Genomic DNA, 22,320 nt, shown 5'->3' with positions numbered 1-22,320 from the left:
TTTTTATGTTGCGGTCTTTTCTGACCGCCTTAGAGGTTCCTAAACAGTTCAAACTCCTTCCTGCCTCTGTGTCATTGTATGCACTGCTTTGTATATATTAAAATTCCATCTGTGCCTTCATCCCCTGGGAAAACAATTGCCGATCCTTAAAGCGGAGGCTCTAGTAGTTTCTGACACCTCCAGGCAAATTTGTGTATTTCTTTACTCATTCACTCAGTATGTGCCTGTTATAGTAAATATTTTATCCCATCACAACTGTTTGTTTGGCATTCTTTCTCCCAGCTAGTCTATATGTTTCACGAGAACAAAGACTGCCAAGTATTAATTTTTATCTCCCCAGAACTTAAAAGGTGCCTGTCTCAGGGTAAACGAAATATAACACAAACTGATGAAAGTGAAAGAAGAGAGTGAAAACGTTGGCTTAAAACTCAGCATTCAAAAGACAAAGATCATGGCATCCTGTCCCATCATGTCATGACAAATAGATGGGGAAACAATGGAAACAGTGACAGGCTTTATTTTCTTGGGCTCCAAAAATCACTGCAGATGGTATCTGTAGCCATGAAATTAAAAGAAGCTTGCTTCTTGGAAGAAAAGTTATGACTGACCTAGACAGCACATTAAAAAGCAGAGACATTACTTTGCTGACAAATGTCCATACAGTCAAAGCTATGGTTTTTCCAGTAGTCATGTATGTATGTGAGAGATGGACTATAAAGAAAGCTGAGCACTGAAAAATTGATGCTTTTAAACTGTGGTGTTGGGCAAGACTCTTGAGAGTCCCCTGGGCTGCAAGGAGATCAAACTAGTCAATACTAAAGGAAATCAGTCCTGAATATTCATTGGAAGGACTGATGCTGAAGCTGAAGCTCCAATACTTTGGCCACCTGATGTGAAGAACTGACTCCTTGGAAAAGACCCTAATGTTGGGAAAGATTGAAGGTGGGAGGAGAAGGGGATGACAGAGGATGAGATGGTTGGATGGCATCACCGACTTGATGGACATGAGTTTGAGCAAGCTCCTGGATATGGTGAAGGACAGGGAGACCTGGTGTGCTGCAGTCCATGGGGCTGCAAAGAGTCAGACATGACTGAGTGACTGAACTGAACAGAAGATGTGAATTGTTCCTCTTCTACATACTGACTATGTGATATTGAGTCAGCTGTTTTAATGTGTCTGAATCTCATTTTTCTCATTTATAAAATAGGGACAATAACAACAACTACGTATTATGGTTGTGAGGACTTGACGAAATAATGAATATAAAGAGCTTAGAATATAAGAAGACTCCTGGCAGCTATCATTTTTGTTGTAGAATATATTCAGTAGATACTTTAGAGAAAATAAATGCACATATGAGAATCTATTTTATATTATATAGTAAGGGTCTACCCAGAAAGCTTATTTCTGCTCATGCCTCTGAATTGGGTTCCATTTCCACTAGCACCAACTAACCTTGACTTATTTTCAATTTAATGAGTGGAGATCCCTCTTCATTACATTGTTGAACGTCTTTAGGCACCTATTAAAACTTGCTTGTAATTTTCTTCAACACAAAGACTTCTTAGTGCCTACTGAGGAGACTAGACCTATTTGATATTAATAGTCTTCATCAGGCCCTATCCAGTCTTAGCTATACGGCCATATTTACATTTAGAAGGAGGATGCAAAACATTGTCTGTAGTAATGTATGTACCTGGGGGTGCATTTTCATTCATCTTCAATAATCTTTTAATTTACACAAAAGCAGAAATGGAAAGGGCAGGTGATATGGCATCTTTCTCCTTCTGTCCACAAATCTTTTACCTATAATTCAATAGCAACTATAGCATTTCCTCTATATCTTACCATTCTCATAGAAATTTCAGATTTCTGATGTGCAAGCTAGCTCACATGGGGATTGTCTTATTTATTTCTGCCTCCACCTGCCTCTAGTCACTTCCTTCAGCATTATTGCCCCAGCTCAAGCCATCTGTCTTGTCCACATCATTATCATTCCCCAAATGAGCGCACATTCTTTAGTATCTCTCACAGTGCCCAGGAGTCCGGTAAATAAATTCTTGTCAATTGATCAGATTCTAGTGACTTGGCCTCTAACTGATGACACCTACCCACGTGGCCTCTTTTGTTTTTGCTCATCTCCCATCTGTTCCCTTCACTCAGAAGAGACTGGCTTCTTCTCTTTCTTTGACTTCCTTCTCGTACCATCCCAGCTGTCCCTTCCTTCCAGGCCATCCTTTAGCATGTTTCCATGTTTCTAGATTTCACCATTTCATCATTATATTTTCTTTTTCTCCTTTATACATAGAATTTTGTCTGATGAGAGATACTTAGAAGGACAACTTTCTGTTATCTGTTCTCATAAACATGTACACCACCACCGACCCCCCTCCCAACTAAATGTGCTCTTAAATTTTCACCATGGAAAGGGGCAAGCATTTGAGAAGCAGAGTAACTTTGGCTCTGGAATTTGGCAGAGCCAAGCTTGAACCATGATATTGTTATCTGTAATTGATGTAACTTTGGGCACTTTAACAAAATTCTCTGAGCTAGTCTAATTATATATAAAATGATTTATTACAGAGTTCTGAAGATTAAATAAATTCACAATGCAAAGGTTAGCATCCTGTTTGGTGCATAGTACTCACTCAATGCGAAGTCACTTCAGTCGTGTCTGACTCTGTGCAACCCCATAGATGGCAGCCCACCAGGCTCCTCCGTCCCTGGGATTCTCCAGGCAAGAACGCTGGAGTGGGCTGCCATTTCCTTCTCCAATGTATGAAAGTGAAAAGTGAAAGTGAAGTCACTCAGTCGTGTCCGACTCTTGGCAACCCCATGGACTGCAGCCTACCAGGCTCCTCTGTCCATGGGATTTTCCAGGCAAAATACCGGAGTACCGGAGTGGGGTGCCATTGCCTTCTCCAACTCACTCAGTAAATAGCAGCAATTATTAAAGTTACTTCAAGTCTTTTTCCCAAGGTAGAAACACCAAAGTACACTGTAATAATTTAGTTTTCTTTGTTTTAAACATTGTTTTGAAATCTGATTTTATGTATATATTATACTACTTAGCCTTTATTGTGATAAAAATACATTTAGATATTTTAATCCGTATTTTTATGGTAACTTATGGTAAAACAGAAATAGTAAGTAGAGCTTCAAACTATTAGGAGGAAGGGGGAATGAAAATAAGTCTAAAAATACTTGAAAAATAAAAAGAAATAAAATTAGAAAATATAATAAATGAAATACAAAATGAAGTAGGGTTAAGACTGAATATATTAGTGAGCACAATACATTCAAATGGTTTACTTTCCCTAATAAAAGATAAAATTCTCCAACTGAGATTTTTTAAATTGCCATTTACAAGTGGTATACCTAATTAAACATTTTACAGAGATATTAAAACAAAAGAAAAGTATGACAGTGGGAATGCCAAAATCAGGACTTCTGAAGATCCTCTTCTTAGCAAAAATTGTCCGAATTAATTTTTCAAAACCCAGGAAATTAACCAAAATTTTGCAGCAATGCAGGAAGTGTTTATTCAAGAAAAGAAGCTGAATTTGCTAAAAATAGTGAGCTTTGTGGAGACTAAACAGTAGTCTGGTAGCCAGTGGATAGTGCAGAATGGTGATAGAGATAAAACCTGTCTTGAGAGAACTGTCATTTTTTGACATGTCTGGTGGTTCCCTGAAAGATTTCACTCACAAGGCTTTTTAAAATTTGATCTAACTCAGAGCTCACCAAGTGCAAACAACCTTTTCCTCTGAGGCATGTGTTTGAAAACAAACACCAGCAGTGGCTTAATATTATAGCTGTCTGAGGTGGTGGATAAGAGTGGTAACAAACAGTAGATAACCAGAAACTTAAAATAAAATGTTGGAGAATTAGATATCCAAAGAAGACTTTGAAGAGTTCTGATCCATTCCTGGGGATCTAGCAGATCACATGCATTCCCAGATGAGAGAGGATTCTCGTAAAATACCTGAGAAGGTCCTAAGCTCTCATCTCTGTCTGAGTTTGAGGTCTGTGCAAGCAGGATGTTGAAGGCTATGTGCTGTGTGTGTGCCTAACTGCTCAGTCGTGTCTGACTCTTTGCGACCCCATGGGCTGTAGCCCACCAGACTTCTTTGTCCATGAAATTTTCTGGGTTGCCATTTCTTACTCCAGGGGATCTTCCTCACCCAGGGATTAAACTCACATTTCTTGCATCTTGTGCACTGAGGCAGATTCTTTACCACTGTGCCAGGTGAGAATGAAGGCTACCACAGAGCTATCCACTGCCTGATGAGTATCGAAGGCATGCCTCAGCATACACGTAGAGCCACTCTGCCAAGATTGATTCTAGCCCTTTAATGAAATTTTTATTTGATCATTAGCTGACCACTTTTTCTTGGGCTCCAAAATCACTGCAGATGGTGACTGCAGTCATGAAATTAAAAGATGCTTGCTCCTTGGAAGAAAAGCTATGACAAACCTAGACAGCATATTAAAAAGCAGAGACATTACTTTACCAGCAAAAATCCATATAGTCAAAGCTATGGTTTTTCTAGTAGCCATGTATGGATGTGAGAGTTGGACCATAAAGAAGGTTGAGCACTGAAGAACTGATGCTTTTGAAATGTGGTGTTGGAGATGACTCTTGAGAGTCCCTTGGACAGCACAGAGACCAAACCAGTCAATCCTAAAGGAAATCAATCCTGAATATTCATTGGAAGGACCGATGCTGAAGCTCCAATAATTTGGTCACCTGATGTGTAGAGCCAATTCATTAGAAAAGACCCTGATGCTGGGAAAGATTGAAGGTGGGAAGAGAAGGGGACAGCAGAGGATGAGATGGTTGGATGGCATCACCGGCTTCATGGACATGAGCTGAGCAAGCTCCAGAAGATGGTGAAGGACTGGGAAGCCTTGCATTCTGCACTTCATGAATCATCAAGAATGGGACGTGACTGAGTGGACTGAACAACAAAGTTAACCCAACAAAAACTTCAGTGGCCACAGATGATGAAAATACAGACTTTACAGATTTAGTTCTGGACTTCACAAGTTCAGTTAGGGGACAATCTGATTTCTAGAGTTGCCACGTTATATTGTTTAAGATGCCTCGTTTTCAACAGAAAAAGGTATAAAATATACCATAGCTGTTTTCCATTCACAGGAAATAAAGCAATACATTAATATTGCCCTTGAAGAAGTCTAAATGTTGGACTTGTTAGACAAAGACCTAAATTGGATATCTTAAATATGTTCAAGGAACTAAAGGAATTTGTGTCTAAAGAAATAAAGGAAATCAAGAGAATGGATGTCTCACCATATAAAAAATATCAATTTATTAAGCAAAGCCAGAACCAAACAGAAATTCTGGAGTTGAAAGGTGCAATAATTGGGACTTCACTGGTGATCCAGTGGTGAAGAACCCACCTGCCAATACAGAGACACACGTTTGACCCCTGATTTGGGAAGATTCCGCAAGACAGGGGACGATAAGCCTATGTGCTACAACTACTGAGCCCAAGTACTGCACCTGCTGAAGCTCGCATGCCTAGAATTTGTGCTCACCAACGAGAGGAGCCGCTGCAATGAGAAGCTCATGCACCACAATGAAGAGTAGACCCCACTCTCTCACTGTAACTAGAGAAAGCCTGTGTGCAGGAGTGGAGGCCCAGTGCAGCCAAAAATAAGCAAATAAAAACAACAGCAGCAAAACCCCATAATATTAACAAAAAGAAAAGCACAATAACTGAAATGAAAAACTGACTAGAGGGACTCAACATCAGATTTGAAAAGGCAGAATAAAGAATCAGCCAACTCAAAGATAGGTCAATTGAAATCAGTTTTAGGAGCAAAAAGGAAAAAATAATGAAGAAAAACTGTTTTGGAGATCTTTGTGACAACATCAAGTATACCAAGATACGTTTAATAGGAGTTTCAGAAGGAGAAAGAAGATTGAAAAAATAATGGCCAAAAGCTTCCTCAAACTGATGAAAAACTCACAGCCAAGAATTTAGTGAACACCAAGTTGGATAGAGTTAGAGAATCATACCTAGATACATCATGATTAAACTGTCAAAAGCTAAAGACAAAGAGAAAATCTTGAAAACAAGCAAGAAATAACTCCTTATGTATAAGGGATCCTCAAAATGAATTATAGCTGACTTTTCATCAGAAAATCAGAGAGGCCAGAAGGATGTGGTTTTAAGCACAGTATCGAAAGTAAGGGCTTTGATGTAAGTCTGATCTAATTTCAGGTTTTGGCTTTTCGACTTATTAACTGGATGATATTTAGCAGAATATTCGCTTCGATTTCCTCATTGTAACAGTATTACCATCTCAATTTTAATGGTCATGTCTAAAGGGGTATTAAAGTTTTAAGTGAAGTAACACATACCAATTGTTTAACAGAGTGCTTGAAATAAATAGATGTTCCATAAATATTTTCTGAATATTTATTTATTTTAGGTCCACTGTTCCCACACAATTGCTGGTCTGCTTTTTAATACTGTAGATTTGGTTCCATTTTCCAGAATTTCATAAAAATGGAAGGAATCATTATCATTCCCTCTTTTTTTTTAACTTTGATTCTTTTTTATTTTGAGGGCCAATTTTTTAATGGTAGGGTTTCTTTTCTAATTTTAATTTTTAATGGAAGTATGGTTGATTTACAGTGTCATGTTAGTTTCTAATGTACAGCAAAGTGATTCAGTTAAATATAAGATTATATATTTTCTTTATTCAGAATAGTTTCTATTATAGGTTATTACAAGATAATGAATAGAGTTCCCTGTGCTATGCAATTGGTCCTTGTTATTTATCTATTTTATCTACATGTGAGTCCCCTGCATATGAATGAGTTACGTTCTAAGAGCACATTTGTTAATCCAATTTCTTGGTAAGTCTAACAAAGTTAGGTACCCAGCTAACACAATCAGCTGTATAGTACTGTACTGTAATAGGTTTATAATACCTTTCACACAAACATATATAAAAAAAACAAACGTGAAAAATAAAACACTATAAATCTTACAGTACAGTACCTGGAAAAGAACAGTAGAACAGTGCAAAAGATGGCATCCAGGGGCTGGCAGTGAGTGACCAGGCAAGAAGAGTTACTGCCTGGAGAAGGAAGAGGGGGTGGAGACGGTAGAGGTGACGGATTGCCAGCCAAAGGAGACGGAGGGCAAGCTGCAGCTTCACTCACTCTTGTCCCTGATGGCACAGGTTCTGGTTCTTTGTTGGATTCTTTTCTATATACACGCTTGAGAAAACAACCCAGTGATGTTTGGCAGTAGCTTTTTTTTTTTTTTTTTCTTATCATAGATGACATGGTAGCGCTGGCTTCCAAATAGCTGCTGCAACTTTCATGGACTGTTCTATATTCAGGTCCTATGCCACAAACCCCAACACTGCTCCTCAAACAGAGAAAATCCCCTTGCCATTTCCTGCACTGTGACTCTCTTCAGTTACTTCCTCCTCTTGTCTCTCTTTGTCCTTTCTCTGCGCCTTCAATTCCATCAGGTCTTCCTTACTGAAGTCCTCGTGTTGCTTAGCAAAGAGTTCAGTGAAGCTGTTCTCTTGCAGGTTTAACTTGAAATAAAGATACTATAGCAAGTATCTTTTAATTTCATGGCTGCAGTCATCATCCATGGTGATTTTGGAGCCCAACCCAGGCAAATAAAATCTGTCACTGTTTCCACTTTTCCCCCATATATTTGCCATGAAGTGATGAACCTGGGTGCCATGATCTTAGGTTTTTGAGTGTTGAGCTTTAAGCCAGCTCTTTCACTCTCCTCTTTCACTTTCATCAAGAAGCTCTTTAGTTCCTCTTCATTGTATGCCATTAGAGTGGTATCATATATATATCTGAAGTTGTTGATATTTCTCCTGCCAATCTTTATTCCAGCTTGTGTTTCATCCATCCTGGCACTTTGCATGATTATACTCTGCATATAAGTTAAATAAGCAGGGTGACAATATACAGTCTTGATGTACTCATTTTCCAATTTTGAACCAGTCCTTTGTTCCATGTCCAGTTCCAATGGTTGCTTCTTGATCTGCATACAGGTTTCTTAGGAGACAGGTAAGGTGTTCTGGTGTTCCCATCTTTTTAAGAATTGTCCACAATTTGTTGTGATCACAGTAAAAGAGTTTAGCAAAGTCAATGAAGCAGAAGTAGATTTTTTTCCCCTGGAATTCTATTGCTTTCTCTACGATCCAGTAGGTGTTGGGAATTTGAACTCTGGTTCCTCTGCCTTTCCTAAATTCAGCTTGTACATTGGGAAGTTCCCACTTCAGGTACCGTTGAAGACTAACTTGAAGGATTTTGAGCATTACTTGCTAGCATCTGAAATGAGCACACTAGTATGGTCGTTTGAACATTCTTTGGCATTGCCTTTCTTTGGGATTGGAATGAAAACTGACCTTTTCCAGTCCTGTGGCCATTGCTGAGTTTTCCAAGTTTGCTGGCATATGGAGTGCAGCACTTTCACAGCATCATCTTTTAGGATTTGAAAGAGCTCAGCTGGAATTCCATCACCTCCACTAGCTTTGCTCATAGTAAAGCTTCCGAGGGCCCACTTGACTTTGCACTCCAGGATGTCTGGCTCTAGGTGAGTGACCACACCATCATGTTCATCTGGGTCATGAGAACTTTTTTGTATAGTTCTGTGTATTCTTGTCGTCACCTGTTCTTAATTTCTTCTGCTTCTGTTAGGTCCTTGCTGTTTCTGTCCTTTATCGTGCCCGTCTTTGCCTGAAATATTCCCTTCGTGTCTTCAATTTTCTTGAAGAGATCTCTAGTCTTTCCTATTCCATTGTTTTCCTCTATTTCTTTGCGCAGTTCACTTAAGAAAGTTTTCTTATCTCTCCTTGCCATTCTCTGGAACTCTGCATTCAGTTGGGTATATCTTTTCCTTTCTCCATTGCCTGTTCCTTCTCTTCTTTTTTCAGCTATTTGTAAGGCCTACTCAAATAACCACGTTGCCATCTTGCATTTCTTTTTCTTTGGGATGATTTTGGTCACTGCCTCCTGTACAGTATTAAGAACCCCCATCCATCGTTCTTTAGCACTCCGTCTACTAGATCTAATCCTATTTGTCGCCTCCACTATAGAACTATAAGGGATTTGATTTAGGTCATATCTGAATGGTCTAGTAGTTTTCCCTACTTTCTTCCATTTAAGCCTGAATTATGCAATAAAGAGCTCATGATCTGAGTCACAGTCAGCTCCAGGTCTTGTTTTTGATGACTGTATAGACCTTCACCTGATGTGAAGAGCTGAATTCTTAGAAAAGACCTTGATGCCGGGAAAGATTGAAGGTAGGAGGAGAAGGGGATGACAGAGGATGAGATGGCTGGATGGCATCACCGACTCAATGGACATGAGTTTGTGCAAGCTCTGGGAGATAAGGAAGGATGGGGAAGCCTGGTGTGCTACAGTCCATGGGGTCACAAAGAGTTGGGCATGTCTGAGTGACTGAATGACACAGACCTTCTCCACCTTTGGCTGCAGAGAATATAATCAATCTGATTTCAGTATGGACCATCTGGGGATGTCCATGTGTAGAGTCATCTCTTCTGTTGGAAAAGGTGTTTGCTATGGCCCGTGCGTTCTCTTGGCAAAATTCATTTTATATTGTTTAATTTTGTACTCTGAGGTCAAACTTGCTTGTTACTCCAGGTATCTCCTGACTTCACACTTTTGCATTCCAATCACCTATGATGAAAAGGACATCTTTTTTTTTTTTTTTTTTGGTGTCCGTTCTAGAAGGTCTTGAGGTTCTTCCTAGAACCATTTGGTTTCTTTGGCCTTGGTGGTTGGGTCATAGACTTGGGTTACTGCGATGCTGTACGATTTGCCTTGGAAATGAACTGAAATCATCCTGTCATTTTTGAGGTTGCACCCACCTCCTGTCTTTTGGACTCTTTTGTTGGCTATAAGGACTACTCTATTTCTTCGAAGGGATTCTTGCCCACAGTAGTAGATATAATGGTCATCTGTATTAAATTCACCCATTTCCATCCATTTTAGTTCACTGTTTCCTAAAATGTTGATGTTCACTCTCGCCATTTTCTACCTGACCATGTCCAATTTACCTTGATTTGTGGGTCTAACACTCCAGATCCCTATGCAATATTGCTCTTTACAGCCCTGAACTTTACTTTCACTATGAGACACATCCACAGCTGGATTTAGCAGTGTACAGAGAGCATAATATCACGATCAATCATGGTTTATTGCAGGAAAGCAAGTTAGTATAGCGTTCAGCATAGTTCATTGCACTAACAGAATAAAGGGGAAAAGCCATAGGGTCATCTTTATAGATGTACCATATAGATGTCAAAGAGCATTTGACAATGTCAATATCCATTTATAAATTTTTAAAAAATTAGGAATATAAGGGAAATTCTTCTATCTGATAAAGAGAATCTACAAAAACCTATAGGTAACACTATGTTTAATAATTAAAAACCAACTCCTTCTTTCCAGGATCAGAAAGAATGCAAGACTGTCCATTCTTACCTTTTCTGTTTTACTAGATATCCTTGCCTGTGAAGTAAGATAAGAAAAATAAAGGCATATAGATTGGAAAGAAACAAGGAAGACAGTCTTCATTTGCAGATGACATAAAACCTCTGTAGAATAATCTAATAAATATACAAAAATCTACTTAGAACTAAATACAACAAAATATATGCAAAACTACAGTTAAAACTACACGACACTAATATGTGAATTAAAGAAGACCTAAATAAATAAAGATAGGCCTTCTTCAAGATCAGATCAGAAGAATTAGTATTGTTAAGCTGCTAGTTCTTCCAAACTGAGCTATAGATTCAATGCACTTGCAATCAGATTCTAGCAGTCTGTTTTTCTTTCTAGAAATTGACAAGCTTTATGAAAATGGAAAGAATCTAAAATAGTCAAAACAATGCTGAAAAGAGAACAAAGTGGCTTACACAACCTTATTTCAAGACTTATAAAGCTACAATAATCAAGATATGGTACTGTTGTAAGGATTGCTGTATATATAAAGACAATGGCATAAGGATTGACATATAGGTGACTGAAGCAGCATAGAGAGCCCAGAAATAGCCTGAACATATATGGTCAGTTGGTTTTTCACAAAGGGTCAAGATGATTCAATAGAGAAAAATTATTTTTTCAATATTCTTTTGAAACAATGGGTGATGGCACAATGGGATATACATATGCAAAAAAGAACCTTAACTCCCACTTCATATCATATATACAAATTAACTTGAAATAGATCATAGACCTAACTTTGAAAGCTAAAACCAAAACTTCTAGAAGGAAACATAAGAGAAAATCTTTGTGAACTTGAATAAGATAGTGATTTCTTAGAGGAGACCCAAAATGCACAAACCATAAAATCAAGTGATAAATTGGACTTAATGAAAATTAAAGACTTCTGCTCTTTGATATATTATGGCCTGGATCTGTGAAGAGCCAAGCTGTAAGGCAAGACTGACAGTAGCCTGGACAATCCACGTCCAAAATGGCAAGAATAACCTATGGAGAGTGGAATCTGTTCAGATTTATTTCAAAACTACCTGTTTCCGGGCCTTTGGCCGCTTGCTCAGAGAGCTATGGCCGCTGCTGTTGACCCGTCTCTTAACGCCCCCAGCTGTCACAGGTGAAGGGCGGGTCCATCATGCTTCTTGTGACAGTAGCTTCAACAGCTCTGGCCCAACTAGACCCACGGAGGGAGGCTCCAGCTTCAATCATGGCTACAGTGAAGGACTGGGTAACATCCAGATATGGGAAAGCTGGATCGTGAGAGACAGGAGACCGGGAGTATCCAGCAGATCGCTCCCTCTCCAACCCTTCCCTATGGACTGTTTTGAAGGCTTCTTGGAAGCAGTCACATGCAAACAAACAGCCATATGTGTTTTCTTGTTATGTTTTGGTTAGTTCAGCTACAAACCACCTGTATTTGTTCCCCCTCATTCTTTGGCTCATTTTCTTTTATTCCTTTAAGTTTGATGCCCTGAGGTTGCATCTGTTAGTACCAAATAGAATATTTGCAATTGACTTTGCCTCAGGCTTTGTTTTCATAGGCTAAGACAAAATATAACAATCCTATGAGAAATCATAGGACCGTTATAACTTCCCCAGTGGCTCAGATGGTAAAGCATCTGCCTACAATGTGGGAGACCCGGGATACATCCCTGGGTCAGGAAGACACCCTGGAGAAGGCAATGGCACCCCACTCCAGTACTCTTGCCTGGAAAATCCCATGGACGGAGGAACCTGGTGGGCTAGAGTCCATGGGTCACAAAGAGCTGGACACGACTGAGTGAGTTCACTTTCACTTTCATGAGGAAATCAGCACTACTAATACATCATCATTTTAAAAACAAGAAAACTGAGGCTCAGGGAGGTGAGGTAATTTGTCCAAGATCCTATAGCTAGTAAATGGAGGAAGTAGAATTGGAACTCTGACTCTAAACCTCCTGCTCTTAGCAACTCTGCTATTATTCTGGTCTGGCTGCCTATCAGCTTCTTGCTAGACCTTGATTCTGAAGACAAGATCTTGCCCTCATTATGAGTTCTGGCATGTCCAGAGTCCCTGTCTCATAGGCACTTGGTTGCGGAACTTTCTTGTTTTATTTGTACTGTGAAAAATGAACTGAGCCAGTTTGAATGAGGAGCGGTGGTAAAACAAAGCATATTAGAAACAGGAATTCTAGCCATTTCTGACAGCTGGGTAGACAGATACATTTAGTGAAGGGAACATTTCTGACTGGGACAAGATTGCTCTTCAGGCTGTGAGGTGAACTAGGGACCTTTAGACTCCAACCGGCCTGTCACTAGACAGGAAAGTATGACCCCTTCCCCCATTCTCTACTGCTTAACATGACGAGTATGTCTTCAGTTGCTAATGTGTGGCCAATTCTATTACACTGACGGTACATAACAGGGTGGAAGCATCCTTTTCAGTTCCTGTGCATTTTTAAAAAAAATAATATATTCAGTTATTCAGTGATAAGTTTTTAAAAGTCAGCTGTGGCTTCACAGCTAGAAGACTGATTTTTGAAGTTTGAAAGTATATTTATGAGGTAGAAAGTGAAAAGACCATTAATAGTGGTTCTATAGGTTAATAGGTCCTTATGGATAATCTACTTTGTAACCTATGTATCCTATGTTAGATGCTTATTCAGAGGTGAATGGGCAGCGTCCTAACAGGGTAACCAATTGGCTTGGCTTGCCTGGGACTGAGTGGTTTCCCTGGTTGCAGGACTTATACTGCTAAAATTGGATAAGTCCTGGGCAATTTGAAACAAGTGATTAACCTACTGTTACCCCAAGGGGCTCATAGGCTAAAAATGCAGGCAGTTATACAAGTGTATGCAGCTATGAAATAGTGTGATATGTGAAATATGTAACAATAATATGTTTTACTTCCATGGCACTTTCTCTGAGACAGTCACTGTTTAGAATACTAATTTATGTATCAGTTCATTGAATCCCACAACAGCCCTGTGAAATAAGGACTATTATCATCCTCACTCGACATAGACATTGAGGCACTACTAAGGCACAGATCTAGGTTTTAAACCCAGGAAATAAAGGTCTATATCTGATAAATTAATGTCTAGACACTGGTCTCAAATGTCTAAGGCCAAGAAGTAGCAAAAGGAATAAGTGATTAACTTTGTGGGTGACAGAAGGTGGTTATGGGAGAACGGGGTATGGGGAAAGGGGTGAGAGAAGGTGGTGCCTGAGCAGGAATGTAGGAAGGAAAGAAAAAGGCATTCTTGGCAGGCTGGGTCAAGTTAGGACATGGATTTGTGAACCATCACGGTGTTGCTGGTAGATCAGTGTCTATAGGAGATCTGATGGGAGTTGTCTGGGCTCTGACATGTTCAGTGGTACATTTCATCCACTGTTCCAGGACCTTGAGAAAGAAGCCTGGAGAAGTCATAGGGCTGGGTGATCAAGGACTTCACAGTTCAGCTCAGTTCAGTCATTCAGTCGTGTCCAACTCTTTGAGACCCAATGAATTACAGCACGCCAGGCCTCCCTGTCCATCACAAACTCCCAGAGTTCACTCGGACTCACATCCATCGAGTCAGTGATGCCATCCAGCCATCTCATCCTCTGTCATCCCCTTCTCCTCCTGCCCCCAATGCCTCCAAGCATCAGAGTCTTTTCCAATGAGTCAACTCTTCTCATGAGGTGGCCAAAGTACTGGAGTTTCAGCTTTAGCATCATTCCTTCCAAAGAACACCCAGGGCTGATCTCCTTCAGAATGGACTGGTTGGACCTCCTTGCAGTCCAAGGGACTCTCAAGAGTCTTCTCCAACACCACAGTTCAAAAGCATCAATTCATCAGCACTCAGCCTTCTTCACAGTCCAACTCTCACATCCATACATGACCACTGGAAAAACAATAGCCTTGGCTAGAAGAACCTTAGTCGGCAAAGTAATGTCTCTGCTTTCGAACATGCTATCTAGGTTGGTCATAACTTTCCTTCCAAGGAGGAAGCGTCTTTTAATTTCATGGCTGCAATCACCATCTGCAGTGATTCTGGAGCCCCAAAAATAAAGTCTGACACTGTTTCCACTGTTTCCCCATCTACTTCCCATGGAGTGATGGGACCGGATGCCATGATCTTCGTTTCTGAATGTTGAGCTTTAAGCCAACTTTTTCGCTCTCCCCTTTCACTTTCATCAAGAGGCTCTTTAGTTCCTCTTCACTTTCTGCCATAAGGGTGGTGTCATCTGCATATCTGAGGTGATTGATATTTCTCCTGGCAATCTTGATTCCAGCTTGTGTTTCTTCCAGTCCAGCGTTTCTCATGATGTACTCTGCATAGAAGTTAAATAAGCAGGGTGACAATATACAGCCTTGACGCACTCCTTTTCCTATTTGGAACCAGTCTGTTGTTCCATGTCCAGTTCTAACTGTTGCTTCCTGACCTGCATACAGATTTCTCAAGAGGCAGGTCAGGTGGTCTGGTATTCCCATCTCTCTCAGAATTTTCCACACTTTATTGTGATCCACACAGTCAAAGGCTTTGGCATAGTCAATAAAGCAGAAATAGATGTTTTTCTGGAACTCTCCTGCTTTTTCCATGATCCAGCAGATGTTGGCAATTTGATCTCTGGTTCCTCTGCCTTTTCTAAAACCAGCTTGAACATCTGGAAGTTCATGGTTCACGTATTGCTGAAGCCTGGCTTGGAGAATTTTGAGCATTACTTTACTAGTGTGTGAGATGAGTGCAATTGTTTGGTAGTTTGAGCATTCTTTGGCATTGCCTTTCTTTGGGATTGGAATGAAAACTGACCTTTTCCAGTCCTGTGGCCACTGCTGAGTTTTCCAAATTTGCTGGCATATTGAGTGCAGCACTTTCACAGCATCATCTTTCAGGATTTGAAAGAGCTCCACTGGAATTCCATCACCTCCACTAGCTTTGTTCGTAGTGATGCTTTCTAAGGCCCACTTGACTTCATATTCCAGGATGTCTGGTTCTAGATGAGTGATCACACCATCGTGATTATCCAGGTTGTGAAGATCTTTTTTGCACAGTTCTTCTGTATATTCTTGCCACCTCTTCTTAATATGTTCTGCTTCTGTTAGGTCCAGACCATTTCTGTCCTTTATTGAGCCTATCTTTGCATGAAATGTTCCCTTGGTATCTCTAATTTTCTTGAAGAGATCTCTAGACTTTCCCATTTTGTTGTTTTCCTCTATTTCTTTGCATTGATTGCTGAAGAAGGCTTTCTCATCTCTTCTTGCTATTCTTTGGAACTCTGCATTCAGATGCTTACATGTTTCCTTTTCTCCTTGGCCTTTCACTTCTCTTCTTTTCACAGCTATTTGTAAGTCCTCCCCAGACAGTCATTTTGCTTTTTTCCATTTCTGACAGAATGTAGTCCATTGGAGAAGGAAATGGCAAACCACTTCAATATTCTTGCCTTGAGAACCCCATGAACAGTATGAAAAGGCAAAATAATAGGATACTGAATGAGGAACTCCCCAGGTCAGTAGGTGTCCAATATGCTACTGGAAATCAGTGGAGAAATAACTCCAGAAAGAAAGACGGGATGGAGCCAAAGCAATAATAATACCCACCTGTGGATGTGACTGGTGATAGAAACAAAGTCCAATGCTGTAAAGAGCAATATTGCATAGGAACCTGGAATTTCAGGTCCATGAATCAAGGCAAATTGGAAGTGGTCAAACAAGAGATGGCAAGAGTGAACGTTGACATTTTAGGAATCAGCCAATTAAAATGAACTGGAATGGGTGAATTTAACTCAGATGACCATTATGTCTACTACTGCAGGCAGGAATCCCTCAGAAGAAATGGAGTAGCCATGATGGTCAGCAAAAGTGTCTGAAATGCAGTACTTGGATGCAATCTCAAAAACGACAGAATGATCTCTGTTCGTTTCCAAGGCAAACCATTCAATATCACCGTAATCCAAGTCTATGCCCCAACCAGTAACGCTGAAGAAGCTGAAGTTGAACGGTTCTATGAAGACCTACAAGACCCTATAGAACTAACACCCCCAAAAGATGTCCTTTTCATTATAGGGGACTGGAATGCAAAAGTAGGAAGTCAAGAAACACCTGGAGTAACAGGGAAATTTGGCTTTGGAATGCAGAATGAAGCAAGGCAAAGACTAATAGAGTTTTGCCAAGAAAATGCACTGGTCATAGCAAACACCCTCTTCCAACAACTCAAGAGAAGACTCTACACATGGACATCACCAGATGATCAACACCAAATTCAGATTGATTATATTCTTTGCGGCCAAAGAGATAGGAGCTCTACATAGTCAGCAAAAGCAAGACCGGGAGCTGACTGTGGCTCAGATCATGAACTCCTTATTGCCAAATTCAGACTTACATTGAAGAAAGTAGGGAAAACCGCTAGACTATTTATGTATGACCTAAATCAAATCCTTTATGATTACACAGTGGAAGTGAGAAATAGATTTAAGGGCCTAGATCTGGTAGAGTGCCTGATGAACTATGGAATGAGGTTCATGACACTGTACAGGAGACAGGCATGAAGACTATCCCCATGGAAAAAGACTTCACATGCCACCCTAAGGAGCACAGATTTCAACCTGCTCACAATAGGGATCACTAGAGGATTTTAAGACAAAGCTGATGCTTGCACTTTTGGAGATTTCTCTGCAGGCATCCAGAAGGGGAGAGGGCGGTGCAGGACTGGTGGCAAGTGAAAACCAAGGTCCTGAAGAAGCCCCTGTGGGAGCTGGTGGCTTCAGCTACAGTGTGTGGTAGAAGAGATGGAGAGGGCTGGGCAGCTTACAAATGTGAAGAAGACGGAATGAACCACGCATGCTTAGTGATTGGATGGAAAGGCCAAGGAATTAGGAAATTGACTTCTATGTTCTCTGCTTGGCCAGCTAGGTATATAGGCCTTCCACCAATAATTAAAAAAAAAAGAACATAGGAGGAAAAGTGGATTTAAAGAAGGAAGAAGGCGAGTCCAGCTTTTCACAGTGTGACTCTCAAGGGCCTAGAGGAAGTCTAGATGATATTGTCTAATCCAAGCATTTCACTAAAAATGAGGCAGCTTGTCCTAAAGGCTACTTAGTTTTCTGATCAAGAGTGAAATAATAATTATGAAGGAACCTCTTGGGGACAGGTATAAAATAGATAGAAAGCAATAGAATTAATATAATATTAATGTAGCATTCTTTGGTTTCCCCTGAGGTACAAAATATTTCATACATTCATTTAAATACATTTAACACATACATTTAAAAATTTAATACTTTCATTAATGGTAAGATATCAGTGACTGGGCCTTCCCAGGTGGCGCTAGTGGTAAAGAACACAGCTGCCAATGCAGGAGATATTAGAGATGCAGGTTTGACCCTGGGTTGGGAAGATCCCCTGGAGGAGGGCATGACAACCCACTCCAGTATTCTTGCCTGGAGAATCCCCATGGACAGAGAAGCCTGGCGGGCTACAGTCCATGGGGTTGCAAAGAGTTGGAGACAACTGAAAGGATTTCGTATGCACATGTGGATCAGTGACTTAACTTATTATCTGTCCTAAGAAAGAGGAGAGTGAAAAAGCTGGCTTAAAGCTCAACATTCAGAAAACGAAGATCATGGCATCTGGTCCTATCACTTCATAGGAAATAGATGGGGAAACAGTGGAAACAGTGGCTGACTTTATTTTTGGGGGTCCAAAATCACTGCAGATGGTGACGGCAGCCATGAAATTAAAAGACGCTTACTCCTTGGAAGAAAAGTTATGACCAACCTAGATAGCATATTGAAAAGCAGAGACATTACTTTGCCAACAGAGGTTCGTCTAGTCAAGGCTATGGTTTTTCCTGTGGTCATGTATGGGTGTGAGAGTTGGACTGTGAAGAAAGCTGAGCACCGAAGAATTGATGCTTTTGAGCTGTGGTGTTGGAGAAGACCCTTGAGAGTCCCTTGGACTGCAAGGAGATCCAACCAGTCCATTTTAATCCATTCTAAAGGAGATCAGTCCTGGGTATTCATTGGAAGGACTGATGCTAAAGCTGAAACTCCAATATTTTGGCCACCTCATGCGAAGAGTTGACTCATTGGAAAAGACCCTGATGATGGGAGGGATTGAGGGCAGGAGGAGAAGGGGATGACAGAGGATGAGATGGCTGGATGACATCACCGACTCGATGGACATGAGTTTGAGTGAATTCCGGGAGTTGGTGATGGACAGGGAGGCCTGGCGTGCTGCAATTTATGGAGTCACAAAGAGTCGGACATGACTGAGCGACTGAACTGAACTGAACTGAACTGAAGAAATATCTGTGTTTCATAAAGGACAGCAATGCTTAACTGAATCCCACATAAAATAATTTCATTTATCTTAGTCCTGGAGATGGATTTTTTTTTTTTTTAGCTGATGAACCTTCTAGAACACCTCAAATCATAATACATTTGCAGCTCCTAATTCCATGTACATGGGTACGGGGGTAATTAGAACATCTGAAAGTTGTCATAAATTCATGGATTTCTTTCATCCTTGAATTAACTCTCCCCAAGTATTCACATGTTTGCTTATTTCAAACATTTAAGGCCCTCAGTATCTTTTTATCCAAGTATAGAAAATCAGTTATTACTGTGCAATATAATGAAAAAATTATTTACATGACCAATTTATTTGAATTTTAAGTTTTAAAAAAATGCCAATTTTCATCTCTATGCCCCCCTTCCAATTCTTTAAGTGTAATCTCTGTTAGATGAGGGAGGGGGCATGCATCTCCTCATCCCCACGGAAACTCTCATCTGTGGGTTTTTGGTACACAGGCTCCGGATTAAAGCCCATCAACGGTGATCTTGATTGCCTATTGCATCCTTTAACAAGAAAGATTTAAGTCGTAACTCATAGATACATTAATTGACCTTAGTGTGTCTTCTTTGAAACAGCTAGGAATGGAAGGAGTGGAGGAATGGAGATTCAGGGAGAGTAAATGAATTCTCGAAGACACACACTCCACTGGGGAAATCACCGAAAGAGACTGCCTTTCCTGACATCTCTAGCCACTAAACAATGCTGTCTCCCTCCTGTTAGGGTGCCATCATTTGCTGAAACAGCCAAATCATGCAGCAGAATGACCCTGTTCTTGTGACTGAGTGGCCTGGGGATACTTTCTACTAGGCAAAAGGCCACCCATCTCTCAGATTTCTTAACTTTGCTTTGTATTTAGAGAAACATGCTGTTCACTGTTCCAACATCATCCATCCTTGTCAGCACTCAAGGCCACAGCTTCATCTGAACAGCCAGTGATATACTGCAGAGAGAATGCACCAAAGACATCAAACTCTGTATGACATTTATGTAGACTCTGAGCCCACCAGAAATGGATTGATGATGTCATGAAGTCTTGCAGTAGCCAGGCAAAACAAGACTAAGGAGAGACAGTGGTGATGGAGATGGTAGGAAAAACAATAGTTCTCTCCATTCACTTTCTCCCTCTGCAGAAATTCATTTATGTCTTATTTAGAACAGGAGAAAATTAAAGGAGTACAGGGATTTTGGGGGCCCAGCATAGAAGCAAACTCAGCCTTGATTGTCAGTGGTACTTCTAGCTGCCTTGGCTGGGCCAACAACCAGCGTGGGTAACAGGGCACTCAAAATATTCCACTTTCACACTTAAGAGATCCTTCCAACTATATGTGTTCATGGAACAACACACGAACTTGAGAAATGTGGGCGTTGAAAGTGGCAGTGGGTCAGGCAAGGGTGTGCGTGCATGGTCACTGTGTCCCTTTGGCGGGCATCCTCAACATCCAGTCATGATGCTATTTATGATCATGCCAACCCAGGACGGACAGAATGCTGACATTCTGCTCTGGATGTCCAGCCTGCAAACTGGATTAGAGACAGCAATATGCCTAGATTTGTATTCAGGATTATCAGTGTGATGGAATCCATCTTTTCCGGATCCCACAGGTATTTTGTTGGTACTCAGGAACCCCAGTGGAAAATGATCTCACACAACAAGAGAATAGGATATTTTTCATAGCTAATGCTAATCAGTTATGCAAGCACAAAACATCCTTAAGCTTGCTACAAACAAAATGCCCAGTTATCAGAAATGGAGCTTCCCTATCCCCATTTTTACCTATTCACGTAAACATGCATGTGTTATTGCAGAACCACTGTGTATGGCCTGTGTGCAATCTTCCTGGGCTGCCTGTAGCTAACTTTGGAAGATGCAAATTTTTTTTTTACATCATTTAAACCACAGCAACACATACATATTTTAAAAATAATCAGTAACTAAAAAAGCCTCACATTCACATGAAGAAAGACGACAATAAATTGGACTTACCAGTTTAGGCTGTTTGAGGCAGCAGAGGAGCAAGTTGCTGGTAATTGTCCAGTGCTTTCATTCAATAAATCACATTGGCTCTGCTTTCTCCTGTGGCTCAGCCTCTGCGCAAAGCAAGCAAACCTCCTTCCTATTCTGTGTAAAGAGTAAAATGCAAGGAGGATTACTACAGGCAAGAGCCGAAGTCATGATCACTAAGGTATCTCAAGGCAAAACGAAAGGGCCAGTGATGTACAGGGAGAGGATGGGGGAAGGAAACAGCTTGGCTCAGAGTCTAGGTGTATTCTCAGGACTGCAGCCCCGGGAGGGATTGATTTCTCAAGCCCTTTTGCATGTAGTGAAAGGATACTATGACTCCCGTGCACCTTTAGCCTATTGTAACTGTGAGGTCCATTAGGAATGGCCCACAGGGAAAATAAGCTTCATGGCAAACAAGACTGAATCGGAACAGATTGTTACTTAAGGATGAGCAAAGGGGTGATGAGGCAGCCAGTTAGCTTTGCCCTGTACGAACTGCAGGGGAAGAAATATCGTCTGGCATCCTGGAGCCCATCCAGCAATCTGTGACTGCAAATGGTCCACAGCCTCCTGGGGCCAGATACCCTCTTACGCCCACAGCTGCTTGGGACCAGAAGCACACAGGTGGCAGCCGTATCCTCTCACCTCGTGGCACACGAGCAATCCTTCTCCTAGTAGGAACAAGGGGCATCTTTAGAAAGGTCCCAGTCTCCCTGGGGCTGCTCAGCCAATGCCAGTTTTTGTCTGAGCTGGGTCTGAGAAAGTAATCAACAGACCTGGGACTTGGGACACCTAAAGTCTCAGTTTTTAGGAAGAAGATTCCAGTGCTTTCATTCCAGCCATATCTGGATGCACCTGGCTCCTTTCACAGGGTTATGCATTATGCTACGAGTAAGACACACAGAATAGATTTCCTAGAGAGCCACTTATGTAGGCATTTTTCATATTTCTCTCTGAAATAAAATGGCAAATGACCTCCACAGGCTGCTTATTATGTTTAGGGAGCATCATTGATTGAGAGCACATATGAATACACACACACACTCACACATATACACACATAGATACACACACACACACACGTCCCTAGCAACAGCACTGAAAATCTTTCTCAAGCTCTATTCAGATTCTGTTTGTGCCAAATGAAAGCTTAGCTTCTGTAATGACTTCAGAAATAATTTTGGACCCTTTTGCTAGGCACCGACACTGGTCTGGGATTTATACCTGGAGCTCGATCAACTCCCCTATTTTGAATGTGACTCTGTAACAAATCAGGAGAAAGTCTCTTGGTTATAAGAGAGGGTGGAGTGTTAATATATGTCCTGGTTACCAATTAGAATCCTGGGAACGGCATCTTGTATTCTTGAAAGTCTTCCCGCTTTATAGAGACCACACCTCATCCTGGCAGCTTAGTCATCCCCAACAAGTAGTTGTTCTGGGTCTGAGATCCGAGATAAGGC

The 22,320-nt window shown here is 40.8% G+C and overlaps 1 protein-coding gene across 1 annotated transcript in view; it reads right to left on the bottom strand.

The window, feature by feature from the left end:
- ANKFN1 (ankyrin repeat and fibronectin type III domain containing 1) overlaps positions 1-20,970 on the bottom strand; it is a 193,951-nt gene extending 172,981 nt beyond the window's left edge. Inside the window, exon 1 of the mRNA XM_052658859.1 lies at positions 20,843-20,970. The gene's annotated coding sequence lies outside the window, so the exon portion shown is untranslated. The remainder of the gene's footprint in view (positions 1-20,842) is intronic.
- Positions 20,971-22,320: the final 1,350 nt, after the last annotated feature.

This window comes from Budorcas taxicolor, chromosome 19, assembly GCF_023091745.1.
Source record: "Budorcas taxicolor isolate Tak-1 chromosome 19, Takin1.1, whole genome shotgun sequence".
Lineage (NCBI taxonomy): Eukaryota > Metazoa > Chordata > Mammalia > Artiodactyla > Bovidae > Budorcas > Budorcas taxicolor.
Note: the sequence above shows the minus strand (reverse complement) of the source record. Positions and strands in the feature narration are given on the sequence as shown.